At 37.2% G+C, this 17,219-nt stretch overlaps 2 protein-coding genes across 23 annotated transcripts in view; one reads left to right on the top strand and one right to left on the bottom strand.

Annotated features, from left to right (window-relative positions):
- The window catches only part of LOC106507157 (uncharacterized), a 674,540-nt gene that overhangs the window by 2,008 nt on the left and 655,313 nt on the right, over positions 1 to 17,219 (top strand). For 12 of the 22 annotated variants that reach the window (XR_014819427.1, XR_014819426.1, XR_014819419.1 and 9 more), the window contains exon 2: positions 16,434 to 16,505. The exons of 4 other annotated variants lie outside the window; for them this stretch is intronic. The gene's annotated coding sequence lies outside the window, so the exon portion shown is untranslated. Of the gene's footprint in view, positions 1 to 3,498; positions 3,591 to 4,044; positions 4,083 to 16,433; positions 16,506 to 17,219 lie in introns of all 22 variants that reach the window. 6 more of the 22 variants (XR_014819417.1, XR_014819416.1, XR_014819418.1 and 3 more) reach the window with 2 other exon arrangements.
- The window catches only part of LOC146398562 (uncharacterized), a 119,326-nt gene that overhangs the window by 80,218 nt on the left and 21,889 nt on the right, over positions 1 to 17,219 (bottom strand). The gene's annotated exons all lie outside the window — the stretch shown is intronic.

Raw genomic sequence — 17,219 nt, 5'->3', positions numbered from 1 at the left:
CTTTTTTTTTTTTTTTTTTGGTCTTTTTGCCATTTCTTGGGCCTCTTCCCATGGCATATGGAGGTTCCCAGGCTAGGGGTCGAATCGTAGCTGTAGCTGCCGGCCTACACCAGAGCCACAGCAACGCAAGATCTGAGCCGCGTCTGCGACCTACACCACAGCTCACAGCAACGCCGGATCGTTAACCCACTGAGCAAGGGCAGGGACCGAACCCGCAACCTCATGGTTCCTGGTCGGATTCGTTAACCACTGCGCCACGAGGGAACTCCTACCACTTTTTCTAATTATTAATGTTAAAGGGAAGAAAAACAGGCCACTCTAAAACACAAAATAAAAACCATCCAAATTTCTACTGTTTAGAGATAAACACATATTCTTCATAATTTAAAAATCTACCTGTGGAGAGAATCAGCTAGGTGAAGTCTGGATAAGTGGTATATTTGGGGAAATTACTTGCAAGATTGTACTAGAGCATCATGAATTAGTGAATTCTTTATCTAGTCACCCTTTAAGATTTATTCTGTCAAGAGGATTCTAAAGTGATGATGGTATTTATAAATAATAACATTTATTGAGTACTTATTATGTGTCAGTTAAGCATATATATCCACTTTGTCCTTGAATCCTTTTAATAACTCATGAGGTAAGTACAATTATTATCTTTATTTTGCAGGCTAAAGTTTATATAGAGATCACTCTATATAAGTGTTTAGAAGATTTAAGTCCTGATTTAATATTCTATTTAATAAACCAGCAACTCTTCACTGAAGCTTCTTGATTCATTAAAGTGGGGGAAAACAAAATCAAGTAGCTTAGTTCCTATGCTTGAACTTAAAAAAGCCCAAGTGGAAAAAAAAAAAAAAAAAAAAAAAAAAAAGGGTGTTTTGTTGTAAACGAAGAATTTTATGTTTGACCACAAGGGGGTGCAAATTTCCGAGTTGAATTTTAAAAGAAAAAAAAAGAGCACTTTTACTTCAGATCATCAGATTCAGAGGTAAAGAACTAGTAAGCATACCTTACTTGATTTTTAATACTTCACTCAGTGATACACACATTATGAAAAGAAAGAAAATTATTTAGATTCTCAGTTGGGGCAGAAGTTTTCAGCTTTCTTTTATCTTGAAAACAGGGAAGAGTTAATCACCCTACCCCCACCCCTTTTCACCCACCCATTTTTTGCATACTCTTCTTGACTTGTCATAAGAGTAAAACTGAAGTCATAATTTAAAATTTGAGGTTTTACTTGGAAACTGCAATGCAATCACCAGCAAACGAATGGTAAATATGGGTAGTGTGGAGAGCAGCGGTCTTGTAATTTCAATGCTTTTTTTCCCCTCCTGCTGTTTCTGATGAGTAAGCTACAGCGGATGGAATGTTGGCTTCGACATATTAGCTTATTTAGGTAAAACTATGAAAACTATAGGTATGTTCATCTTTTAAGGAAGAATGAAGACTCTTAAAGAAGAAAACATTTTGAACAGTAAAACTTGAAAACAAGTATACCCTGGTTAATGTTTTAAAAACAATTTGCATATAGATGTGAAAACTACCTACAGTAGCTTTTTTTTTTTTTAATTGCTTTTTAGGGTCTCACCCCAGGGTTTATCAAAGTTCTCAGACTAGGGGTCCAATCCGAGTTACAGCTGCATCCTCACGGATACTAATTCATTACAGATTCTTTACCTCTGATCCACAACAGAACTATTTTATTTTATTTTTTGCTTTTAAGTTTTGCGCCTGTGGCATATAGAAGTTCCCAGGCTAGGGGTTGAATTGGAGTAGCTGTTCAACCAGGGAGGCCAGGAATGGAACCTGTATACTCATGGATACTAGGTGGGTTTGTTTCCACTGTGCCACAGCAGGAATTCCTAGCAGTGATTCTTTCTATTTTCTCTTTTTTTCTTTTTTTTATGGCTGTACTGGTGGCATAGGGAAGTTCCCCGGCTAGGCATTGAATCAGCTGTAGCTGCCAGTCTATAGCAACTCTGGATCCACAGCAACTCTGGATCTGAGCGAAGTCTGTGACCTATACCACAGCTCATGACAATGCTGGATCCTTGACCCACTGAGCGAGGCCAGGGATCAAACCAACATTCTCACGGATACTAGTCAGGTTTGTTACTGTGCCACAAAGGGAACTCCTAAAGTAGCTTTTATTTTCCTACTGGTCTTGTTTTTCTGAGGTGGACTTAATTTTAAAAAACACTTTTACTTGGACATAATTTCAAATTTACAAAAAGTTGCAAAAATAAAAAGTTCAGAGAATACCTGTATCATTTAGTTGCTCTTGTGCAATGTCTCTGTCTCTCTCCATACATATTTCTTTATATGCAATTTTTTTCTTAAACCACTTGAGGTTAAATTAAATACATCCTGGCCCTTCACCCCTAAATACTTCAGTGTGTATTTCCTATCAGCTTCATAATTTTACATTGAAATAACACTTGAATCTACCATCAATATTCCCATTTTGTAGGTTGGTCATTGTTGTAGCATTTCCCCTGCAGTACAGGGGCCATCTGGAGTCAGGCCCTACGTTTAGTGGGTCTTGACTTTAGCTTCTTTTACATTCTTGAAGAATATAGTTTATCCCTCCACCACCTTTTTTTTGGCCATGCCCATGGCATGGAAGTTCCCTCGCCAGGTATGGAACCTGTGCCACAGCAGTGACAATACCATATCCTTAATCCACTGAGCCACCTGCAAACTCCCTCCACCCTACTTTTTGATAGAACATTCCCTATTTTGTTTTTGTCTGATGTGTCCTCATGATTAAATTAAGGTTTTAATTCTTAACTGGACTGCTGGACAGGTGATTTGTGTCCTTCTCAAGATACCACTTCTGGAAGCACGTGATATCTGTATGTCCCTTGTTGATGATGTTAATTTTGATCATCTGGTCCATATATGACCATATTTCCCAACTGGCTTTTTTTCCTTCCTGGCAAATAAGCAATTTGGGAGGAAACATTTGAAGATATATCCTGCTCTTCATCAAAGTTCCTATTTAAATTTGGCATCCATTATTGCTGAGGTAATTTTACCATGATGGTTGCAAAATGATTCAACAAATCTAACACTCCTTTCACATTTACTGGTCAGCCCACAGCATTCTACTGCAAAGAGCCCTTTCTTCTCCTATATTTATCTACTTATTATCTCCATTAACTTACGAATTCCTGTTTCCCCATTTCTATATTTACTTTGTTTTCTTGTGTTCCTTCTATTTATATGTGTATATTATACTTTTTTTCTGAACCATTTGATGGTAGGCTACACACATCATGACTTTTAACCTCTAAATATTTGTCTGTACTTAATTATTTTGGTGTTTGAATTGTCCCCTGGTGGGTCCTATATCTTTGTAGTATGCCTATATTATTCTGAGGGAGTACTTCCTTGCTTTTTGGTATAGTAAGATGTCCCAAGTTTAGCTTGTCCTTACCCTACCCTAGCCCTGGAATTAGCCTTTCTCTAAAGAGCCCTGTTTTCTCTTAGTGGAAAATGGATTGGAGATGAAGGCTAGCAGCTCATTGCTGCTGAGGTGCTTCTGCTTCTTGGACCTTTCAGAAGACAGAGCTAGGAAATAGGTACATATATATGCACATACGAATATGCATATACTGATATATACATATATGTTAATAACGGGTTTCATTTTAAGTTATGGTATTTTTATTATGATTATAATTGAGAAGATGTCATAGTAGTATTTATAAAGTTCTGAATAAAGTCAGTGAAATCACAATCCAATCTAACAACTCAGAGAGTTTTCATGTTCCCTTTTAGTAAATGTCTATACATATAATTTTATAGGCTCATAGTCTGAAATTTTTTCCACTTAACATGTAAGAAGCATCTGAGTTACTATATCATTTTTACAATCTCATTCTAAATTTCTCTGCTACATATCATTTAGCAGATTCTACCATTCTTGTATTGCTGGACACTTAAGTTGTCTCTAATTTTTTGTTATTATAAGTAATTCAGAAGTGAACATTTTTATACTTTCCTAATTGACTTTCTTATTTGTTTATTTATTAGATGATTTCTCAGAAGTAGGAATACTAGTTCCCAAAAAGGTAGGTATGTTTTGGTGGTTTGATATGTACTAGCACACAGATTAATCAAATATTTACTTAAGTCTATACAAGAATTGAATATATAGAGATAAGACATATGTAGTCCCCATTAGCAAGGGGGTGAAAGTCTAATGGAAGAAAGATAAATTCTTTTTTTTTGGCCATGCCCAAGACATGTGGAAATTCTCAGGCCAGGGATAGAATTGCACCAAAGTGGTGATTCAAGCTACAGCAGTGAAAAACTCCAGATCCTTAACCTGCTGAGCCATCAGGGAACTCTGAAAGGTAAATTCTTTAAAAATTATAATTTGAAATGGAAACAAAGAACATTTAACTCAGTTTAGGAATATATAACTAATAGACAAAGAACATTTAACCTAGGTTAGGACTCAGGAAAGCTTTTTTTTCTTTTATTCTTTTATTCTTTTTTGGCTGCCCTGTGGCACATGGAGTTCCCAGGTCCAGGGATCAGATCCGAGCCACAGTTGTGACCTTTGCTGCAGCTGCAGCAGCACAGGATCCTTGGGTCCTTTAACCCACTCTGCCAGGCTGGGGATGGAACCTGTGTCTTGGTGCTGCAGAGACACCACTGATCCCCTTGCGCCATAGTGGGATCTCGAGGAAAGCTTTTTAGGAGGAGATGATAGTTGAGCTGTGTCTTGAAGGATACCTTGGTAAAGACTTAAAAGGAGTTATCTCATTGTGAAAAAGAGATTAGAACTAGGCCATAGAAAACACTTAAAAGCAGAATCACTGGAGTATAAGAAAACAGAGAAGGCAGAAAGAACCTGGCATGGTGGAGAATATTCAGGTAGTTTGTGTTATTTGTTGCCTAGGTGCCTTTAGAGGAATTGGGAAAGGCTAGCCTGATCAGGTGGATAGAAGTTAAACCATGAAAGGCCTTGCATGTCACTTTTATATTGATGCAATTGAAAAATCTTAAACCAATGAGTAATATAATCAGGTTTATATTTTAGAAATTCACTTTAACAAGGGTATTGGAGAACAGATTAGAAAGTATGAGACTGGTGACAGAAATGCCTGCAGAAGCTATTGTAGTATCTAGGCAAGAAATAAAAAGTACTTGAACCAAAGAATTAAAATGATGGTGAAATGAAGTATAAAAAGAGATTGTATTTATTTATTAAGTATTAGTATGTAACTATTACCAGATAAGTATTTAGCCCCTACTGTGTGTCATGTATTGTTCAAGATACTGAGCATATAGGGGTGAACAAAAGAGCCACAGTTCCTACCCTGATGGAGTAGTCTAGTGTGAGAAACACAGACTAAGTGTAATAATCATACAGATGACAACTGTGATAAGTAATATAGCAGAAAAATATAGGATGCTGTGAAAGCATACACTGTAGGGACCTAACACTGAGACTGAAGTAAAGCCTTTGTAAGGAGGGACAGTTAAACCGAGACTTAGGAATTAGCTAGGCCAAAAAGAAAGGGAAGAGCATATGTTAATGTCCTACGCAGAAAGGACCAGAAAATTCAATGCCTATATGGCTAAAGCAGAGTAAGCAAGGATGGAGAAAGTTGGAAAGTAAGATTAAAGAGGTTTAGGAGGCTTTGTATATAGGGAGAAGAGAGAAAAGGGTATGTAGCAGGACTCTTCAGTTTCTAGTGTGGGCAGCTGGGTGGCTGTTGGTATCATTTCCTGAGATAGGAAAAATAGAATAGGTTTGATGGATTTTTATATGTGAAATGTTGGTTTTTGTATGCCTGTGAGCTAAGTACATCCTCCAATCCTCACTGTAGAGATAAGTAGATATTAGGATTGGATTTTTTTTTTTTTTTTTTGTCTTTTGTCCCCTTAGGGCCACACCTGCAGCATATGGAGGTTTCCAGGCTGGGGGTCTAATTGGAGCTACAGCTGTCAGCCTACACCACAGCCACAGCAACGCCAGATCCGAGCTAAGTCTGCGACCTATACCACAGCTCACGGCAACGCTGGATCCTTAACCCTTGAGCATAGGCCAGGGATCAAACCCACAACCTCATGGTTCCTAGTCGGATTCGTTTCCGCTGCACCACAACGGCAACTCCAGGATTGGATTTTTGATTTGGAAGTCTGGAATTTAGGGGAAGGGTCTCATATTGCATGTTGTTTATAGATTTACTAGTTGATTCATTGTAGATGGTAGTTTGTTTTGCTTTTTTTAGGGTTGTACCAGGTCATATGGAAATTCCCAGGCCAGGGGTCAAAACAGAGCTGCAGCTGCCAGTCTATGCCACAGCCACAGCAATGCGGGATCTGAGCTGCATCCGCAACCTGCACCACAGCTCAAGGCAACACCAGATCCTTAACCCACTGAGTGAGGCCAGGGATCGAACCCATGTCCTCATGGATACTAGTCAGGTTTTTTTACCCCTAAGCCACAGCAGGAATTCCTGTAGATGATAGTTGAAACTGTGGGATTGGATGAGATCACTGAGGGACTAGAACTGTTAACAAATATATAATTAACAAAAGCAAATACAGGAGTTCCCGTCGTGGCGCAGTGGTTAACGAATCCGACTAGGAACCATGAGGTTGCGGGTTCGGTCCCTGCCCTTGCTCAGTGGGTTAACGATCCGGCGTTGCCGTGAGCTGTGGTGTAGGTTGCAGACGCGGCTCGGATCCTGCATTGCTGTGCCTCTGGCGTAGGCCGGTGGCTACAGCTCTGATTGGACCCCTAGCCTGGGAACCTCCATATGCCGCGGGAGCGGCCCAAGAAATAGCAACAACAACAACAACAACAACAAAAAAAGACAAAAGACAAAAAAAAAAAAAAAAAAGGCAAATACAGAAAAATTAATGAATCTTTGAATAGATATAATCTCGAAGTGAATGTAAAGAAGAGATATGTAGGTTTTCACTGTCCTATCTTATTGTTATTGAATTACTGTTTAAAATCAACCGTTGAGGACATGCATTATTAAGAGACTATAAAGTGCTATATTTCACAGACTGACTAACCGCACACTTCTTACAAATCTATTTTTTAAAGCATTTGCTTCTTCTGCTCTGTAAAAAATTAATCCTGTTTGTTAAGATTACTTTAGTGTTGTGACTATAGTCACAAAACTTGAGAGAGATGGAGAACCCAACTGAATGACCATAAGATGTCCAAAGATATGCAAAATTAACTAAGTAGTAGTAAAAATTAGTGATAATCTTAGTGGTAGATGGAAAAATTAGGTTATCTGTAATTTGAATCTGGGAGATGCATCTGTAAGATCATTTCTTTTGTGAGGCTCTGATAATTAACTTCAGTGCCTGGGATGGCAACCTTGTCTGAGAAGGCAGAGTTTTTACCAGTGAGTCAAAGTTTTAACTGCATGAAGATATAAAAGCAAATGTAGAATGAATTAGTAACTCAAGCATATGCTCTGATGGCTTAAGAATGATCTAGGTGTTTTTTTTGTTTTTTGGGTTTTTTTTGACAGTTGCCCAATCTTACTGGTAAAGACTATCCACTCTTATTTTTTTTTTAATTGAGGTAGAGTGTTGATTTACAGTATTATATAAGTTACAGGTGCACAACATATTGATTCAGGTTTTTGGGGGCTGTCTCCCCACAGGATGTGTAAGTTCTCTAGCCAGGGATTGATCCCATGCCACAGCAGTGACCAGAGCCATGACAATGACAATGCCAGGTTCTTAACCCACTGAGCCACCAGGAGACTCTGTGATTCACAATTTTTAAAGATTAAACTCCATTTCCAGTTATTATAAAATACTGACTATATTCCCTGTGCTGCATAATATATCCTTGTGATCTTTGTATTTTAAGTTCTTGTGATGTTTAAAAAAATTAGGCCTTTTAGAGTATTTATTAGGTTAATCTTGAAAGGTAGAAGATTTTAAAGTCTGGTTGTATAAAGTATCAGGACATTTAAAAGAATTTAAGATTACCAGTAAGTTTAATTTATTAGATGTAAAAGAGTTTAAATTCTCAGGGAAGTTTTGTTGATTAATCAAACTTAGAGTACTTAAGGAAATAGAAGTTACAAAATTCTAAATGCTAAGTATTTAAGAGACCTTAAAAAGCCTCCTTAAAAGTGATTGCTGTTAACATTTACTAAGAATAACCAGATTTTCAGGTTGAATTTAAAAGTTAAGGGAGAACTCGCAATCCCACTCTTGGGCATCTATCCGGACAAAGCTCTACTTAAAAGAGACACATGCACCCGCATGTTCATTGCAGCACTATTCACAATAGCCAGGACATGGAAACAACCCAAATGTCCATCGACAGATGATTGGATTCGGAAGATCTGGTATATATACACAATGGAATACTACTCAGCCATAAAAAAGAATGACATAATGCCATTTGCAGCAACATGGATGGAACTAGAGAATCTCATACTGAGTGAAATGAGCCAGAAAGACAAAGACAAATACCATATGATATCACTTATAACTGGAATCTAATATCCAGCACAAATGAACATCTCCTCAGAAAAGAAAATCATGGACTTGGAGAAGAGACTTGTGGTTGCCTGACGGGAGGGGGAGGGAGTGGGAGGGATCGGGAGCTTGGGCTTATCAGACACAACCTAGAATAGATTTACAAGGAGATCCTGCTGAATAGTATTGAGAACTATGTCTAGATACTCATGTTGCAACAGAAGAAAGGGTGGGGGAAAAACTGTAATTGTAATGTATACATGTAAGGATAACCTGACCCCCTTGCTGTACAGTGGGAAAAAAAAAAAAAAGTTAAGGGAGAACTAAGTTTTTTAGTTAATAACTGGGATAGGAATTTAAGTGGCCCTTGAATATTCTTTTTATGCACAAAGGGTACCCTCAAAGACATTTTAAAAAACCTCCTCACATTGATGATATGAGTGAGTAAAGGCTGGTGGCAGTGCAAATTTAAAAAGACATTTAGGAAAGTAACTTGGTAATTATAAAAAGGATTAGAGAAATATCCATATCATCCTGCCAGAAATTCCAATTTCAAGAATCTAGTCTAGGTGAAATAAATGGAAAAAGATCTATGCAGGAAGATGCTCATTCCAACATACTAAATGTAATAGCAAAAAAGGGGGTTGGCTTGATATGTCTTAAGAGTAAGATTATTGAGTAAATTGTGCAAAGTCCACTGGATTTACTGTTCACATCATCACAAAATGATGCATACCAGTGTAGAAAAATGTTTACATGTGCAAGATGTAAAGAAGTATAATTAGGATGATTAAAACTAAAAACACTCACAGGAAAAATATAACAAGAAAAAACTTTCAACCCATATCAAGGTCTTCAAAGCTAAAAATATACACATTTAAAAGCCAGTCTAAAATTTGGCATTGTTGACACTGCCAGACTATCCTTCTAAGGAACACTGATATTCTATGAGTTAGTCCGAAGATGCTTAAACATTGAGAATTTGTTGACAGTTACAGACCCTTTCTCTAGAATCAAGTGGTTATGTGAACTGGTTGTGTGTAACTTCAGAGATGGATAATGGTCGATGGAGTTCCTGAAGAAAACTAGAGAAAAACGATTCATCTGCATGGTAGATAGAGTAATGGTTCTCCTAATAATGTCCATGTCCTAATCCCTGGAATCTGTGAATATGTTATGTTACATGGCAAGGGGTGTTCAGGGTGCAGAGAGAATGAAGGGTGCTACTCAGGTGACCTAAAGGTAGATTATCCTGAGTTATCTGAGTAGACCCAGTATAATTCCACAGTTTTCCTAAACGTGGAAGAGGGGAGCAGAATAGTCAGTGTCACAACGGTGAGATGTGAGAAAGACTCAACCAGCTCTTACTGATTTTGAAATGGAAGGGGGCCCATGAGCCAAGGTATGAGGGTAGCCTTTAGAAGCTGGGAAGGCAAGGAAACAGATTCTTTCTTAGAGCCACCAGAAAGGAGTGCAGCTCTGCCTACACCTTGACTTTCGCCCACGGAGGCCCGCTTGGACTTCTAACTTCCAAAACTGTCAGTTACACATTTCTGTTGTTTTAAGCCACCAAATTCATGGTAATTGTTATAGTATGGAAATAGGAAAATAATATAGGTAAAAAGCCATTTTGTATGCATGTTGATGTGTCACCGTTGTAGTGAATATTCATACATACATATATAGATATAATTCCTGGTTTTGAGAGTTTCACAATAGCCTGGACTCTGTCCATCCTTGTTCTGTGTCTTCAGTACATTTATTGGCATTAATAAATATTTAATGGGAATGAATGGGATTCAGCAAAGCGAGACAGGATCATCAGTTGCTCTGTGGCATGCAGAAGTTCTTGGTCCAGGGATTGAACCCGCACCACAGCAGCGACCTGGGTCACAGCAGTGACAATGTCAGATCCTTAACCTGCTGCACCACCAAGGAACTGTATTATGTTCTGTGTATTCTTATAAACTGTGAGTTAAAATTGCAAGAATATAAAATGCTATATTGATTGTGAAGGCTGTTTCTAATTGAAATAAATTGATGTTTACTGAGTATCCATTATGAACAAGTTATTCTGTTTTAAGAATTTTTTTTTTTTTTTTTTGGTCTTTTTGCCTTTTCTGGGGCCGCTTCCACGGCATATGGAGATTCCCAGGCTAGGAGTCTAATCGGAGCCGTAGCCACCGGTCTACGCCAGAGCCACAGCAACACGGGATCCAAGCTGCCTACACCACAGCTCACGGCAATGCCGGATCCTTAACCCACTGAGCAAGGCCAGGGATTGAACCCGCAACCTCATGGTTCCCAGTTGGATTCGTTAACCACTGTGCCACGACGGGAACTCCTAAGAATGTTTTGTATTTGTTTATTTATCATATAGTTAAAATGTGCTATAAATACCTATGCTTAGGACACCTCTCCTTCAGGAATATAACTAGTAAACTAGAAGAATTAATAATAAAAGCAAAAAGAATAAGGTTTAACAATGGCTGGCTTGAATATGTTCCTAATCTGTGTCATATATCCATAGCTACTTATTATCTACTGTGAATTTTTAATTTTCAAATTTAATATTTACCTGAAAATTTCAAATTAAGCTTCTTATTATGGTAAGTGTGTGTGTGTGTGTATATATATATATATACACTTACCATACACTTACACATACTGGTAAAGATACTGTAGGGAGTTCTCTGATGGTGTAGCAGGTTGAGGCTCCTGCGTTCTCACTGCTGTGGCTTTGGTTGCTACTGTGCAGCATAGGTTCAATCCCTGGCCCAGGAATTCCCACATACTGCCTGTGTGGCAAAAAGGAAAAAAAAATACAGGAAAAAACCCAAGAGAGAGAGAACCTAAAATAAATGTTGCAACTCTGACTTAAAAAAAAAAAAAAAAAATATATATATATATATATATATATATATATATATATGTATATATTGGGAAAAATACCAAAAGCTAGCTATTTTTCTGAACTTTTTTGATAATTTCATTCTAAGTACTTTTTATCTTTTTTAGGCCTTAAGATGGACAAGAACGGTTAGATTAGATACAGCATCTGGTGCAATACTGAAATCATAAACCTGTACAACATTTAATGAAATTTGTTGGTAGGAATGTGATGAGTTTTTCCCACATATTCACCATTTATGTTCCCTTTTTAAAATGCAAGTGTGTCATTTATTTCAGATATTAACAATATCTTTGTTCTATGAAGTAACTTTGATAGTTTCTTCTCCCTGTAGCTAATTGATGCATTAAAAAACAATGATAAAATCCTCCTCAAAAGTTACTTAAGGAGTTCCCATGGTGGCGCAGTGGTTAACGAACTCGACTAGGAACCATGAGGTTGCGGGTTCGATCCCTGGCCTTGCTCAGTGGGTTAAGGATCCGGCGTTGCCGTGAGCTGTGGTGTAGGTTGCAGACGCGGCTAGGATCCCGCGTTGCTGTGACTCTGGCATAGGCCAGAGGCTACGACTCTGATTAGACCCCTAGCCTAGGAATCTCCACGTGCCACGGGAGCGGCCCTAGAAGAGGCAAAAAAAAAAAAAAAGTTACTTAAATGGTTCATAACTCTACAATGTAATTAATTAGGTATCAGTTTATAAGTACTTTATTATCTATAAATTTTTTTGGATGACCTTTTAAAGTCTTTAAGATATTTTTAGTTTCTTTCTTTTTTCTTTTTATTTTCTTTTGCCTTTTGGGATTTTTTGAGTATATCCATATTCATTATATGGAAGAAAATTTATAGATGGATCAGGAAATGTACTTCTGTTTGGGGAAATTTACTTTGCATAGTTTAGAGTCCCAGTTTCTGAAAGTGGTTAGAATAGATTCATTCATATTTTCAACTCTGATTCTGTTAAGATTATGGAGATATAAGGCTTTTTCCCCTATACGAAGAATTATTTTGCTTCCATATTCTTGGACACAGATTATGGGACTGAACTAAAATTCATTTATAATTAATAATGGTAATATTTACAGAAGTATGAACTACCACCCTCCCAATCTGTTACCAATACGGATACTTGTAAAGGGATAAACCCATTTGTTTCACTTATCTACTTTCTAAAATATTAGTGTGAAAATGCTGAGCTTAGATGTATTAAATACCTCTTTAAAGGTTTTTGAAACATTTTTTAAAAATAATTTAAATTTCACTAGTAAGGGAAATTTAGTCTTCAGGTTTGGAGTCATAGAATCTTAATAAAACACCCCTATTTGCAACTACCCCCTGGAATGGCTGAGAACAAATTGATTCCCATCTACATGTGATAACTCCTTAAGTGTGACCGCTAGTATTTTCAACCATGGGAGCCACTGAATTGCTATCCACCCAACATCTGTCGTTTCTTTAGCGGCTTTATGATTTTAAACCTTTCACTGTTTAAAGGTTTATTCTCCAGTTTTAACAGAGCCCATCTCAAAAAAGTGACACCCCAAATGGTAAATCAAATACTGTACGTGGTCTAAAATATACCAAGGATTGGTAAACTTTTGTCCTAGCCGATAAAATGTGAGTATTTGGGGAACAATTTAAGTAATAAAAAAGACCTGCAAGTAATAAAAATAGATCTATTCTTGACCCTTTAACAAAAGAAATTTGAAGGTTTTTAATAGACTTTACACTGAGTAAGAAATGTTTAAAATGACAACTGTTGGCTTTCTCAGAGACCTTATTGACTTTGGATGATCCTTGTCCTAGAAGTTAAGGAGAACAGGGATCTATTAACATTCATTTTTTATTCATTTTTAGCAAACAGAAGTAACGTTGAGCCCCTTGGTCTCTAGGAGATATGATTGAGGATATGTGACCAGGTTTCTATGAGAGTTGAGCCTTACACTGAAATTTCTATTCTTAATATGTAAAAAATTATTCCTTGTAGAACAAATCTATAGGGAAATAAAGATAATAAAATACAGCATGTTCTCTTTTGGCAAAGAAATGCTTATGTGTTTAAAACAAATTAACTTTTTAAGGCAGCTCTGAAGAAGTAATTTATTTTAAATAGGTGAACAGTTTACAACTCTTGTGGGAACATGTTTCCTTACTTTTCTTCATCATAGGATTAGGCCCTATGTTTTTAATTTAAGTCCTTTAATTTCTGCCATTAACATTTAATTTACTTGATGACCCCATACTGTTAACTTTTGACCCAAGGAACTTGGGATGGTACCTACAAACTACATACCTCATTTTAAAGAAACTCTTAAAGAAAAATAATGTTTGAAGTAAAACAGAAGATTAAATTCACTTCAGTGTTCCATACAGAGAAGTATCATAATATTTGTTTATTTTTATTTTTTTGTTTTTTTGCCTTTTCCAGGGCCGCTCCCAAGGCATATGGAGGTTCCCAGGCTAGGGGTCGAATCGGAGCTGTAGCCACCGGCCTACACCAGAGCCACAGCAATGCGGGATCCGAGCCGCGTCTGCGACCTACACCACAGCTCAGGGCAACGCTGGATCCTTAACCCACTGAGCAAGGCCAGGGATTGAACCTGCAGCCTCATGGTTCCCATTTGGATTCGTTAACCACTTCACCACAACGGGAACTCCGAGAAGTACCATAATATTCAATCAAAGGCTTTTCCCCCCTTTTAGAGGATATATTTCTATCAACGTAATGTTTTTTACAAGTAGATGTATATGCCATTGGCAAGACAACTCAAAGCTGATGTGACTTAAAACCACAATACTTCTAATAAACTGCAGAACCACTAATAGAGTATAGTAGATAAGAGACCTTTACCTGACAAGAAATTCTCATTCTTATACTCAGTTTCCTTTCCTTGTATATAAAATTGAAATTCCAAAAGTTTGGGAGTTCCTATTGTGGCACAGAAGAAATGAATCCCACTAGGAACCCTGAGGTTGCGGGTTCGATATCTGGCCTCCATCAGTGGGTTAAGAATCTGGCATTGCTGTGATCTGTGGTGTAGGTCACAGAGGAGGCTCAGATCTGGCGTTGCTGTGGCTGTGGCGTAAGACAGCAGCAACAGCTCTGATTAGACCCCTAGCCTGTCCATGTGCTGCGGGTGTGGCCCAAAAGAGACAAAAGACAAAAAAAAAAAAAAAAAAAAAAAAAAGGAAAAAGAAATTCTTCAGATGTAAAAAATGTTAGTGTGTATGGTTGTTATTTCTGATAAAGATGAAAGCTTCAAATACTGAATATAACTTTTATTTCTCCTTAAAAACTGAACCTGTGAACTTGTTTTTGAACATTTCCTCCCTAATTATAAAATAATATGTGAATCCTTTTGTTTATTAAACTGTTAAATGTGCAGCTTAATAATTGTTACGGGTATCTTTAAATATGTCACATTTACTTTATTCAAAAATAAACAGGAGTTCCCTAGTGGCACAGCAGGTTAAGAATCCAGCATTTTCACTTCTGTGGCTTGGGTCACTGCTGTGATGCGGGTTCAGTCCTTGGCTTGGGAACTTCTGCATGCTGCACGCGTGCCAGAAACAGAAAAAAAAGAGGACAGATTAAAGGAACAGAGGCCCTGGACACAACCCATCTTTATCAGCAATCCTGCCCTTGAACCATTGCTATGAAACTCCTCACCAAACTCTCCCGGGGTTGGGGGGGGTGGAGACATTAACACAGTTTTTGCAGCTATTAGCCTGCTGGTACCCCTTTGACTAGCAAGGCAATAAAGCTATTCATTTCTCCTTCACATCCCCCCTACAAATGAACAGATGGTTAAGCAATAACTGTTATATGCTAAACACTGTTAGGTATAGGGGTATAACAAGGTTTCTGATCTCTGGAAATAGTGCATTCTATATATATTTCTGTATAAACCTTCATGGTTTGCTAATAAGGTAAAATGATTGTTGTTTCATAATTTAAATACTAGATGGAATGTTGTAAAATGTCCTTTAATTTTATTATTTTTTAAACAAATGGACATGTTTTTTGTGTGGTTTTACAGCCATGGAGGAAGATAATAAGTTTTTGTACTAGGGAAGTAATGGTTGGACTAGAGATGAAGGGAAAAGGCTAGAGTGACTCACTAGTCCCTGACTTGGTTGTGGAGCAAAGTGCTAACCAGAATAGAGACAAGTGGAGTCTAAAGCTGTGGAGCAATTCTTGGTGTGTGGCTCTGTGTATGGATGGCTCAATGGAGCGGTTGTAAGATGGTAGAAGTCAGTGTTTGGGGTCTTTGGATGGGTTGTCTATGGACACTGAAATGGCACACAGTAGAAGAAAATGCAAGGGAGAAGGATACTGGAAGCCAGGTGCTAAAGTCCTCAATCAATAAGGGAGGGAAATGATTGGGAATTGAATAATGAGAATGAAAGAGAGGAATAAGGAATAAAAATTGTCCAAGATTGTTGATCATGCCCTTTTTTTCCCCTCACAAATTAAGAGTCATGAGGGCAAGAACTAGGTCCTAGTGCCGGACATATTTGTCAAATTAATGAATAAACAAATAATAACCTCATCATTTTGAATAAATATTCATGTTGAATAAGTACTTCTGAAAACTTTGTTTTTTTCCTTGCAAAGTTTATATTACATAAAATACAAATGAGCAAGATGTAGAAAAAGATGACTAATCCCACACCCAAAAATAACCACTGTTAACCCTGTTATTAAACCTTTACACCTGTTTTTTGTTCATATCTATTTCTCAGAAATAAATATTCAACTATAATATACTTTAATGACTGAATAAATATTCTCCTCTATAATGTAAGGATGTACCATAAGCAGTTTCTTATTTGGGAGTATTTATATTGACTCCTACCAATTTTTCTCTACTAGTAAAAAGAACAGTGTAATGGTTAAACTTTTGCCTTACTTATTCCCTTAAGATAGCGTATTAGAAGTAGATTTTATGGTAGGTCTTCATAATGAGCTTGTTTATGTTTATTTTGGGCCTATTTTTAGCAGGCTTATGTGCATTCTTTTTCTGTCCTGGATTAGAATCAGGAGGTTCGACAGTGTTGAAGGTACTGATGGATACAGGCACACTGACAGCCATGAAAGTGAGAACTGGTAAGTAAAAGTCCTTCACTAGAATATAATGTTTAAAACCTTGGAGTCAAGTATATTTTTTATGAGTATGATAAGAAATGATTTATGAGCTGAATAACAAGGTATAGTGGTCAGTTCAGAAATACATATTCAAATTAAATAAAAACCTCTATGAATAATCTGCATTTGTTGACAGCATCCAATTTTAGGAGAGGTTTTTTTTTTTTTTTTTTTCCCCCCACTGTACAGCAAGGGGATCAAGTTATCCTTACATGTATACATTACAATTACATTTTTTCCCCCACCCTTTGTTCTGTTGCAACATGAGTATCTAGACAAAGTTCTCAATGCTATTCAGCAGGATCTCCTTGTAAATCTATTCTAAATTGTGTCTGATAAGCCCAAGCTCCCAATCCCTCCCACTCCCTCCCCTTCCCATCAGGCAACCACAAGTCTTTTCTCCAAGTCCATGATTTTCTTTTCTGAGGAGATGTTCATTTGTGCTGGATATTAGATTCCAATTTTAGGAGAGGTTTTAATCATGAATAATCAAAGTCACTCCTTCTCAGACTTTTTCACAAAAATGTGGTTTATAGCAGAGAAGAGTGAATAATTGCCTTTGGAAGCTTGGTACCAAGATAGAATTTTCTTTAGTTTTATGTTTTGTCTTAAATTTAAAATGAATGTGTACTATATGCCATAATAGTCCTATGATTGGTATAAATATAATGATTA

The sequence above is a fragment of the Sus scrofa genome, chromosome 11 (assembly GCF_054392235.1).
Source record: "Sus scrofa isolate SSC_HxYL_T2T_F1_AM1 chromosome 11, Sscrofa_HxYL_maternal_Yorkshire_Landrace_v2.0, whole genome shotgun sequence".
Lineage (NCBI taxonomy): Eukaryota > Metazoa > Chordata > Mammalia > Artiodactyla > Suidae > Sus > Sus scrofa.
Note: the sequence above shows the minus strand (reverse complement) of the source record. Positions and strands in the feature narration are given on the sequence as shown.